We start from the raw sequence: 11,169 nt of genomic DNA, 5'->3' as shown, positions 1-11,169 counted from the left end.
TTGGGGGGGGGGGAGTGGGGGCTGGCTTGCTGGCAGCCTCTGGTGTGTGTGGGGGGTTGGCCAGCTTGGCAGCGGCGGCCTCTGTTATTGGGCGGGGGGGTTGGCTGGCTTGGCGGCGGCAGCAGCGTCTGTTGTTGGTTGGGGGGTTGGCCGGCTTGGCAGCGGCGGCTTCTGTTGGGTGGGGGGCGGGATGCGTGGCTGGCTTGGCCACAGCCTTTGTTGTTGGGTGGGGGGGTGTTGGCTGGTTTGGTGGCAGCCCATGTTTTTGGGTGTGTGTGGGGGGGTGGCTGGCTTTTTGGCGGCAGCTTCTGTTATTGGGTGGGGCGTGGGGGGGGGGGCTTAGCCTGGCGGTGGCCTCTGTTATTGGTTGGGGGGGTGGGATGCGTGGCTGGTTTGGCGGTGGCCTCTGTTATTGGGTGGGGATGGGGGGGGTCGCTGGCTTGGCGGCGTCACCCTCCATTTTTTGGGGGGGTTGGGGGGTGGCTGGCTGCAGCAGCTTCTGTTGCTGGGGGGTATGGGGGGATTCGCTGGTGCGGCGGCGGCCTCTGTTTTTTTGGGGGCTTTGGGGGCGCCTGGCTTGGGGGCGGCAGCTTCTCTTGCTGGGGTGGGGGGGTTGACTGGCTTGGCGGCAGCGGCTTATGTGGTTGGTTGGGGAGGGTGGCTGGCTTTTTGGCGGCGGTCTCTGTTGGTGTTGGGTGGGTGGGGGGGTGGCTGGCTTGGTGGTGGCAGTGTCTGTTGTTGGTTGGGGGGTTGGCTGGCATGTCAGTGGCAGCCTCTGTTGGGTGGGGGGTGGGATGTGTGGCTGCCTCGGCAGCGGCCTCTGTTGTGTGTGTGGGGTAGGGGTGGTGGCTGGTTTGGCGGCAGCCCATGTTTTTGGGTGTGGGGGTGTGGCTGGCTTTTTGGCGGTGGCCTCTGTTATTGGGTGGGGGTAGGCTTGGTGGCAGCGCCCTCTGGTTTTTGGGGGGGTTAGGGGGTGGCCAGCTTGGTGGCGGCAGCTTCTGTTGCAGGGCTGGGGGGTGGCTGGCTTGGCAGCGGCGGCCTCTGTTGTGACTGGGGTGGGTGGGATGCGTGGCTGGCTTGTCAGCCGCCTCTGTGTTTTGGGGGGTGTGGGGGGTGGCCAGCTTGGCGAAGGCAGCTTCTGTTGCTGGGGTGGATGCGTCGCTGGCTTGGCGGCAGCTTCTGTTGCTGGGGGGCATGGGGTGGTTGCTTGTCTTGGCGGCGGCCTATGTGGCTAGGTGGGGGGGCTGTGGCTGGCTTGGTGGCGGCCTCTGTAGTTTGGGGGGGTTGAGGGGTGGCTGGCGCGGTGGCGGCAGCTTCTGTTGCTGGGGGGCATGAGGGGATTTGCTGGCTTGGCGGCAGCGTCCTCTGTGGTTGGGGGGGTGGCTGGCTTTTTGGCGGTGGCCTCTGTTGGCGTTGGGTGGGTGGGGGGGTGGCTGGCTTTGCAGCGACGGCCTCTGTTATGGGGTGGTGGGCAGGCTGCCTTGGCGGCGGCAGTGTCTTGTTGGTTGGGGGTTTGGCTGGCTTGGCAGCGGCAGCCTCTGTTGGGCGGGGGGTGGGATGCGTGGCTGCCTTGGCAGCGGCCTCTGTTGTTGGGTGGGGGGTAGGAGTGTTGGCTGGTTTGGTGGCAGCCCATGTGTTTGGGTGTGTGTGGGGTGGCTGGCTTTTTGGCGGCAGCCTCTGTTACTGGGTGGGCTGTGAGGGGGGGCTGGCTTGGCTTGGTGGCTGTGGCCTTTGTGGTTGGGGGGGGGCTGGCTTGGCGGCGGTGGCCTGTGTTGGGAGGAGGGGGGACTGGCTTGGTGGCAGCGGCCTCTGTTGTGACTGGGGTGGGTGGGATGCGTGGCTGGTTTGGCGGCGGCCTCTGTTATTGGGTGGGGGTTGGGGGGGTGGCTGGCATGGTGGCGGCGCCCTCTGTGGTTTGGGGGGGTTGGGGGGTGGCTGGCGCGGCAGCGGCAGCTTCTGTTGCTGGGGGGCATGAGGGGATTTGCTGGCTTGGCGGCAGCGTCCTCTGTGGTTGGGGGGGTGGCTGGCTTTTTGGCGGCGGCCTCTGTTGGCGTTGGGTGGGTGGGGGGGTGGCTGGCTTTGCAGCGACGGCCTCTGTTATGGGGTGGTGGGCAGGCTGCCTTGGCGGCGGCAGTGTCTTGTTGGTTGGGGGTTTGGCTGGCTTGGCAGCGGCGGCCTCTGTTGGGTGGGGGGTGGGATGCGTGGCTGCCTTGGCAGCGGCCTCTGTTGTTGGGTGGGGGGTAGGGGTGTTGGCTGGTTTGGTGGCAGCCCATGTTTTTGGGTGTGTGTGGGGTGGCTGGCTTTTTGGCGGTTGCCTCTGTTACTGGGTGGGCTGTGGGGTGGTGCTGGCTTGGCTTGGTGGCGGTGGCCTCTGTTGTGACTGGGGTGGGTGGGTGGGATGCGTGGCTGGTTTGGCGGCGGCCATTGTTATTGGGTGGGAGTTTGGGGGGCAGGCTTGGTGGCAGCGGCCTCTGTTTTTTGGGGGGGTTAGTGGGTGGCCGGCTTGGCGGCGGCAGCTTCTGTTCCTGGGGGGTGTGGGGCAATTTGCTGGCTTGGTGGCAGCGGCCTCTGTTTTTTGGGGGGGTTAGGGGATGGCCGGCTTGGTGGCGGCAGCTTCTGTTGCGGGGCTGGGGGGTGGCTGGCTTGGCAGCAGCGGCCTCTGTTGTGACTGGGGTGGGTGGGATGCGTGGCTGGCTTGTCAGTGGCCTCTGTTTTTTGGGGGGGGTGGGGGGTGGCCAGCTTGGCGACGGCAGCTTCTGTTGCTGGGGGGCATGGGGTGGTTGCTTGTCTTGGCGGCGGCCTGTGTGGCTGGGTGGGGGGGCTGTGTCTGGCTTGGTGGCGGCGGCCTCTGCTGTGACTGGGGTGGGTGGGATGCGTGGCTGGTTTGGTGGCGGCCTCTGTTATTGGGTGGGGGTTGGGGGGGGTGGCTGGCGTGGTGGCAGCGCCCTCTGTGGTTTGGGGGGGTTGAGGGGTGGCTGGTGCAGCAGCGGCAGCTTCTGTTGCTGGGGTGGTGTGGGGGTTGGCTGGCTTGGCGGCAGCGGCCTATGTGGTTGGTTGGGGGGGTGGCTGGCTTTTTGGCGGCGGCCTCTGTTGGTTGTGGGTGGGTAGGGGGGTGGCTGGCTTTTTGGCAGTGGCCTCTGTTACTGGGTGGGCCGTGGGGGGGGGCTGGCTTGGCTTGGCGGCGGCCCCTGTTATTGGGTGGGGGTGTGGGGGAGTGGGGGGGTGTCTGTCTTGGCGGCGGCGGCCTATGCGGTTGGGTGGGGGGGCTGTGGCTGACTTGGTGGCGGCGGCCTCTGTGTTTTGGGGGGCTTGGGGGCTGCCTGGCTTGGCAGCGTCCGCTTCTGTTGCTGGGGTGGGGGGGGTTGGCTGGCTTGGCGGCAGCTTCTGTTGCTGGGGGGCATGAGGGGATTTGCTGGCTTGGTGGCAGCGTCCTCTGTGGTTGGGGGGGGTGGCTGGCTTTTTGGCGGCGGCCTCTGTTGGTGTTGGGTGGGTGGGGGGGTGGCTGGCTTTGCAGCGACGGCCTCTGTTATGGGGTGGTGGGCCGGCTGCCTTGGCGGCGGCAGCGTCTGTTGTTGGTTGGGGGGTTGGCTGGCTTGGCAGCCACGGCCTCTGTTGGGCGGGGGGTGGGATGCGTGGCTGCCTTGGCAGCGGCCTCTGTTGTTGGGTACGGGGTAGGGGTGTTGGCTGGTTTGGTGGCAGCCCATGTGTTTGGGTGTGTGTGGGGTGGCTGGCTTTTTGGCGGCGGCCTCTGTTACTGGGTGGGCCGTGGGGGGGTGCTGGCTTGGCTTGGTGGCTGTGCCCTCTGTGGTTGGGGGGGGGGGGCTGGCTTGGCGGTGGTGGCCTGTGTTGGGTGTGGGGGGACTGGCTTGGTGGCGGCGGCCTCTGTGACTGGGGTGGGTGGGATGCGTGGCTGGTTTAGGCGGCGGCCTCTGTTATTGGGTGGGGGTTGGGGGGGTGGCTGGCGTGGTGGTGGCGCCCTCTGGTTTTTGGGGGGGGTTAGTGGATGGCCGGCTTGGCGGCGGCAGCTTCTGTTGCTGGGGGGTGTGGGGCAATTTGCTGGCTTGGTGGCAGCGGCCTCTGTTTTTTGGGGGGGTTAGGGGATGGCCGGCTTGGTGGCGGCAGCTTCTGTTGCTGGGGTGGGATGCGTCGCTGGCTTGGCGGCAGCTTCTGTTGCTGGGGGGTATGGGGTGGTTGCTTGTCTTGGCGGCGGCCTATGTGGCTGGGTGGGGGGGCTGTGGCTGGCGCGGCGGCGGCCTCTGTTGTGACTGGGGTGGGTGGGATGCGTGGCTGGTTTGGTGTCAGCATCTGTTATTGGGTGGGGGTTGGGGGGGTGGCTGGCGTGGTGGCGGTGCCCTCTGTGGTTTGGGGGGGTTGAGGGGTGGCTGGTGTGGCAGTGGCAGCTTCTGTTGCTGGGGTGGGGGGGGGTTGGCTGGCTTGGCGGCAGCAGCCTCTGTGGTTGGTTGGGGGGGTGGCTGGCTTTTTGGCGGTGGCCTCTGTTGGTTGTGGGTGGGTAGGGGGGTGGCTGGCTTTTTGGCAGTGGCCTCTGTTACCGGGTGGGCCGTGGGGTGGGGGCTGGCTTGGCTTGGCGGCGGCCCCTGTTATTGGGTGGTGGAGTGGGGGGGTGGCTGGCTTGGCGGTGGTGGCCTCTGTTATTGGGTGGGGGAGTGGGGGGGTGTCTGTCTTGGCGGCGGCGGCCTATGTGGTTGGGGGTGGTGGCTGGCTTTTTGGCGGCGGCCTCTGTTGGCGTTGGGTGGGTGGGGGGGTGGCTGGCTTGGCAGCAGCGGCCTCTGTTATGGGGTGGTGGGCTGGCTGCCTGGCGGCAGCAGCATTTTTTGTTGGTTGGGGGTTTGGCTGGCTTGGCAGCAGCGGCCTCTGTTGGGCGGGGAGTGGGATGCGTGGCTGCCTTGGCAGCGGCCTCTGTTGTTGGGTGGGGGATAGGGGTGGTGGCTGATTTGGCGGCAGCCCATGTTTTTGGGTGTGTGGGGGGTGGCTGGCTTTTTGGCAGCGGCCTCTGTTACTGGGTGGGCCGTGGGGGGGGGCTGGCTTGGCTTGGCGGCGGTGGCCTCTGTGGTTGGGGGGGGGCTGGCTTGGCGGCGGTGGCCTCTGTGGTTGGGTGGGGGGGCTGGCTTGGCGGCGGTGGCCTGTGTTGGGAGGGGGGGGGACTGGCTTGGTGGCGGCGGCCTCTGTTGTGACTGGGGTGGGTGGGATGCGTGGCTGGTTTGGTGGCGGCCTCTGTTATTGGGTGGGGGTTGGGGGTGGCTGGCTTGGTGGTGGCGCCCTCTGTGGTTTGGGGGGGGTTGGGGGGTGGCCGGCTTGGCGGCGGCAGCTTCTGTTGCTGGGGTGGGGGTTTGGCTGGCTTGGCGGCAGCTTCTGTTGCTGGGGGGGGGGGTGGGGGGATTGCTTGTCTTGCCGGCGGCCTATGTGTTTGGGTGGGTGGGGGGGCTGGCTTGGCGGCGGCCTCAGTTTGGGGGGCGTGGCTTGGTGGTGGTGGCCTCAGTTGGATCCAACTGAAAGGTCCTTTTGGAGCCCCTCCAGAGCCTCCCCATATACCTCTCTGTGTGCCCGAATTCCCCTTTGATACCCCCAGATCCACCTTAGATGCTAGCAGGCCCCTTAAGAGCGGGGGCAGCACTGACCAGGTAGGGGATTCTCACCCCTGTGTGTGGGGGGAGGCTTCGCTGGGCTCTCCTCAGAGGTTACTTCCATTCAAATTAAAGAGACCAAAACCCAAAGAAACCTCAGGACAAAGAATAAAGGCAAAAGAAACAAAGGATCCCCCCCCCCAACACACACTGAGGAGGGTTCCCCCTCTTTAATTTCTTGAGACCCATTTCGTAGTTCTGTTTTCAAACTGCTTTGCTCTGCTTGCAATCGGCTTCTACCTGCTAGCAGCCTTTGTGTGTAACGGAAGAGACGCAGCGGGGGTGAGTTCAGAGCCTTGTTACCTGGCACTTAGTGCCAGTCCTGACTACCTATATGAACAGGAGAGATTGGCAGTCTTAGGGCGAGTCGGCTCGGCTCTCTGTGAAGCCGGAGGATTTCCTTCCCCCGAAGAGACGGCGGCTCCGCCCAGCCGGGCTGCCTCTCACCAGGCGCGCCGGGGCTCGGCTCCCCCGGGCGCCAGCCGGCTCCGCCGAGGTCTGCTCTCCGCTCGTCTTCCTTTAGCTTCCGTGGGTTCCCTTCGTCCGGCTGAGCTCCGCACCAGGTTAGTGCCAGTCTCTGTCGCTGTCCGCGGTTCCCGTGTAGGTGCTCCGAAGGTTCGATACGCCTGAATGTTCTAGGAGGGGATTAAAAGCCCTAAGACTTCACCTAAGTCGCTGGTAAGAAAAGGAGGAAAACTATCTGCAGAAACCAGGAAAACGTGCAGCAGACTTCTGGGAAATAGTCCAACCTCCTCTTTCACAGAAGTAAGGTGAGTTTGTGAAACCGCTCGGCTCCAAGACCTTTAGGAGAGATCCCACAGCCGTCCAGGGCTGTAGCGAGCCCTATAGAACTCCGGCAGTTACCCCAGCCGTGGCGTTCGTCTTTTCCCCCAGATCGGTTTCCGAGGACCGCGGCGGGACCCCTCTCCGTCGGGCCGCGGGGCCCGCCGAGGCGCAGGACCTCTCCGGGCGCCCCCTTAGAGGCTTCTCAGGCAGAGCTCTTTTAACTCAGTCAGATCACCCCAGGAAGAGACAAGAGCCTTCAGGCAGGAAAAGGACTGCTGGCAAGGGAAAGGGGTAACGTGTAAGCCCTAAGGGGGCGTCCCACAAGGGAGAAAGGCAAATCGCTGCCACAGGTAAGAGCCCTCGGGGTGGAACCAGGGGGTTCCACTAAGCATTCCAATGGGGGAGACTGCAAAGGTTTTCATATAGCAATTGACCCTATTCTTTACTATCCATGTAAACAGGAAAGTTTCAGTTTTAGGGTGAGTCGGCATAGCGCTTTCAGCGAAGGAAAAGATTTTTCCTCGCCTCAGCCGGCGGCGACTCAAACTCCCCGCGGCAGCTCACCCGCGGGGCCCCCCGAGACGAGGAGAGGCGAACCGAGGCGAACGGAACCGGACGGAACCGGCGCGGGGCTCCCCGAGGCGAGGCGGAAGGAACCGGCACGTTGGGGGCTTGGCGGGGCTCAGCTCCTCGCTCAGATTCTTCCCGGTTTCCTCGGGCTCCCTTCCAGGTAAGCGCCAGCCTCTGCCGCTCTCGGGGGTTCTTACGTAGCAGCTCGTTTGAAACGCTTGCACGTTCTCGGAGGGGATTAAAATCCCTAAGAGGCCAGCTAACCCTGACACCCCTCTCTTGCAACTTCATAGCTCTGCTGTTTAACTAGGCGCAGCAGTCTGGTATTAATTTGTCTGAAAAGAGGCGTTGAAATGCGCTGCATGGGGTTCTGAAAGACGTAAACTTACAGTGCGTATCTCTAGTACACAACAGCTCACGGATTTTCCTTTGCGTTGTAGGGTTTTTGAACACTCACCGGTTTCGGCGTTGGGTTGGTTTTTCTCGGAACGGAAAACCTGCCGAGCGGAGGCCGGCGGGGCGCTTCCCACGCGCGGCGGCAAGAGACGCCCCCCCGACCGCTCAGCGTAAGTCCGCCGCTTTCAATCGATTCCCCTTTGGTAGGTACGTTGCCAAAATTGGCTTTGCTCTACGCGCAAATCGCTTTTCCGTTCCGGCATCACTTGCATCTCAGAGAGGAGATCCGGTGTGGGGGGGGTAACTTCAGAGCCTCTTTACCGTCGCAATGAATACCATTCCTGAATATCTCTATAGAGAGGAGAGGATTGTAGTTGGATTTATAGTCTCGGGGCGAGTCGCCTCGGCGCTCTCAGGCAAACGAGAGGGTTTTCTTCCCCTAAAAGGGCGGCTCGGCGGCGCGGCTCGGCTCGGCGGCGCGGCTCGGCTCGGCGGCGCGGCTCGGCTCGGCGGCGCGGCTCGGCTCGGCGGCGCGGCTCGGCTCGGCGGCGCGGCTCGGCTCGGCGGCGCGGCTCGGCTCGGCGGCGCGGCTCGGCTCGGCGGCGCGGCTCGGCTCGGCGGCGCGGCTCGGCTCGGCGGCGCGGCTCGGCTCGGCGGCGCGGCTCGGCTCGGCGGCGCGGCTCGGCTCGGCGGCGCGGCTCGGCTCGGCGGCGCGGCTCGGCTCGGCGGCGCGGCTCGGCTCGGCCCGGCGCGGCTCGGCTCGGCGGCGCGGCTCGGCTCGGCCCGGCGCGGCTCGGCTCGGCCCGGCGCGGCGCGGCCCGGCGCGGCTCGGCTCGGCTCGGCGGCTCGGCCCGGCGCGGCTCGGCTCGGCTCGGCGGCTCGGCCCGGCTCGGCTCGGCGGCTCGGCCCGGCGCGGCTCGGCTCGGCTCGGCGGCTCGGCTCGGCGCGGCTCGGCGGCTGCGAAGTATCTACTTAGCAATCGATCCCATTCTTTCCTGTCGATGTAAACAGTTGTTTTATTTTTTCAGTCGGTTTTCAGTCGTAGGGTATGTGTTGCGCAATCGGCGGGCGAGGGGGAAAACGGTTCCTATCGGCATGTAAACTAAGGAGCCAAAAAATCCCAGATGACGTAAAAAAGCCCAAAGCAAAGCGACGACCCTCGCGGCACAAAGGAAGACCCCCCGTTCCTGAGCAATCGTTACACATTTCATAGATGTTTTCAAGCCGTGCGTTACCGTATTTGGAATTCGTTTTTACATTACGGAAGCCTTGGTATTTAACAGGACAGATCCAACGGGGGCAATTGCAAAGCTTCTTATGTAGCAATTGGTAATACTCTTGACTATCCACAGAAAAAGCAGGTATTTTTAGCAGAATTTTCTGTTGACGAAATGACGCGGGGCTCTCTGAAACGAAAAGACGAAACGTTGCAATGCTGGCCTGAAATGAAATGGTGTGGGGCTCTCTGAAATCAGACCAGGTGAAATGGTGCAATGCTGGCCTGAAATGAAGTGGTGTGGGGCTCTCTGAAATGAGACCACGTGAAATGGAGCAATGCTGGCCTGAAATGAACTGGTTGTGGGGGCTCTCTGGACTGACAAGAGGTGAAATGTTGCAATGCTGGCCTGAAATGAAGTGGTGTGGGGGCCCTCTGAAATGAAAAGAGGTGAAATGGTGCAATGCTGGCCTGAAATGAAACGATGTGGGGGCTCTCTGAAATGAGACCAGGTGAAATGGTGCAATGCTGGCCTGAAATGAACTGGTGTGGGGCTCTCTGAAATGAGACCAGGTGAAATGGTGCAATGCTGGCCTGAAATGAAACAGTATGGGGGCTCTCTGAAATGAGACCAGGTGAAATGGTGCAATGCTGGCCTGAAATGAAATGGACTGGGGGCTCTCTGAAATGAAATGATCAAATGGTGCAATGCTGGCCTGAAATGAAACGGTATGGGGGCTCTCTGAAATGAGACCAGGTGAAATGGTGCAATGCTGGCCAGAAATGAAACGGAGTGGGGCTCTCTGAAATGAAATGATCAAATGGTGCAATGCTGGCCTGAAATGAAACGGTATGGGGGCTCTCTAAAATGAAATGATCAAATGGTGCAATGCTGGCCAGAAATGAAACGGTATGGGGGCTCTCTGAAATGAAATGATCAAATGGTGCAATGCTGGCCAGAAATGAAACGGTATGGGGGCTCTCTGAAATGAGACCAGGTCAAATGGTGCAATGCTGGCCTGAAATGAAACGGTGTGGGGCTCTCTGAAATGAAATGATCAAATGGTGCAATGCTGGCCAGAATTGAAATGGACTGGGGTCTCTCTGAAATGAAATGATCAAATGGTGCAATGCTGGCCAGAAATGAAACGGAGTGGGGGCTCTCTGAAATGAAATGATCAAATGGTGCAATGCTGGCCAGAATTGAAATGGACTGGGGGCTCTCTGAAATGAAATGATCAAATGGTGCAATGCTGGCCTGAAATGAAATGGACTGGGGGCTCTCTGAAATGAAATGATCAAATGGTGCAATGCTGGCCAGAATTGAAATGGACTGGGGGCTCTCTGAAATGAGACCAGGTGAAATGGTGCAATGCTGGCCTGAAATGAAACGGAGTGGGGCTCTCTGAAATGAAATGATCAAATGGTGCAATGCTGGCCAGAATTGAAATGGACTGGGGTCTCTCTGAAATGAAATGATCAAATGGTGCAATGCTGGCCAGAAATGAAACGGAGTGGGGGCTCTCTGAAATGAAATGATCAAATGGTGCAATGCTGGCCAGAATTTAAATGGACTGGGGGCTCTCTGAAATGAAATGATCAAATGGTGCAATGCTGGCCAGAAACGAAACGGAGTGGGGGTTCTCTGAAATGAAATGATCAAATGGTGCAATGCTGGCCTGAAATGAAATGGTATGGGGGCTCTCTGGAATGAAATGATCAAATGGTGCAATGCTGGCGAGAAATGAAACAGTATGGGGCCTCTCTGAAATGAAATGATCAAATGGTGCAATGCTGGCCTGAAATGAAATGGACTGGGGGCTCTGTGAAATGAAATGATCAAATGGTGCAATGCTGGCCTGAAATGAAATGGTATGGGGGCTCTCTGAAATGAAATGATCAAATGGTGCAATGCTGGCCAGAATTGAAATGGACTGGGGGCTCTCTGAAAAGAAATGATCAAATGGTGCAATGCTGGCCTGAAATGAAATGATCAAATGGTGCAATGCTGGCCAGAGTTGAAATGGACTGGGGGCTCTCTGAAATGAAATGATCAAATGGTGCAATGCTGGCCAGAATTGAAATGGACTGGGGGCTCTCTGAAATGAAATGATGAAATGGTGCAATGCTGGCCAGAAATGAAATGGACTGGGGGCTCTCTGAAATGAAATGATCAAATGGTGCAATGCTGGCCAGAATTGAAATGGACTGGGGGCTCTCTGAAATGAAATGATCAAATGGTGCAATGCTGGCCAGAAATGAAATGGACTGGGGGCTCTCTGAAATGAAATGATCAAATGGTGCAATGCTGGCCAGAATTGAAATGGACTGGGGGCTCTCTGAAATGAAATGATCAAATGGTGCAATGCTGGCCAGAAATGAAATGGACTGGGGGCTCTCTGAAATGAAATGATCAAATGGTGCAATGCTGGCCAGAATTGAAATGGACTGGGGGCTCTCTGAAATGAAATGATCAAATGGTGCAATGCTGGCCTGAAATGAAATGGAGTGGGGGCTCTCTGAAATGAAATGATCAAATGGTGCAATGCTGGCCAGAAA

The 11,169-nt window shown here is 60.7% G+C and overlaps 1 long non-coding RNA gene across 1 annotated transcript; it reads left to right on the top strand.

Annotated features, from left to right (window-relative positions):
• The first annotated feature begins 6,227 nt into the window (after positions 1-6,227).
• Positions 6,228-9,281, top strand: LOC137445055 (uncharacterized). The gene is made up of 5 exons (XR_010988325.1): positions 6,228-6,412; positions 6,537-6,778; positions 6,890-7,158; positions 7,439-7,564; positions 8,434-9,281. It is a non-coding gene; the product is annotated as an uncharacterized lncRNA (long non-coding RNA).
• Positions 9,282-11,169: the final 1,888 nt, after the last annotated feature.

The sequence above is a fragment of the Melanerpes formicivorus genome, unplaced genomic scaffold (genome assembly GCF_026170545.1).
Source record: "Melanerpes formicivorus ecotype bairdi unplaced genomic scaffold, bMelFor1.0.p_v2 SCAF_14, whole genome shotgun sequence".
NCBI classification, from domain to species: Eukaryota; Metazoa; Chordata; class Aves; order Piciformes; family Picidae; genus Melanerpes; species Melanerpes formicivorus.
This window is presented reverse-complemented; position numbering and strand designations above follow the sequence as displayed.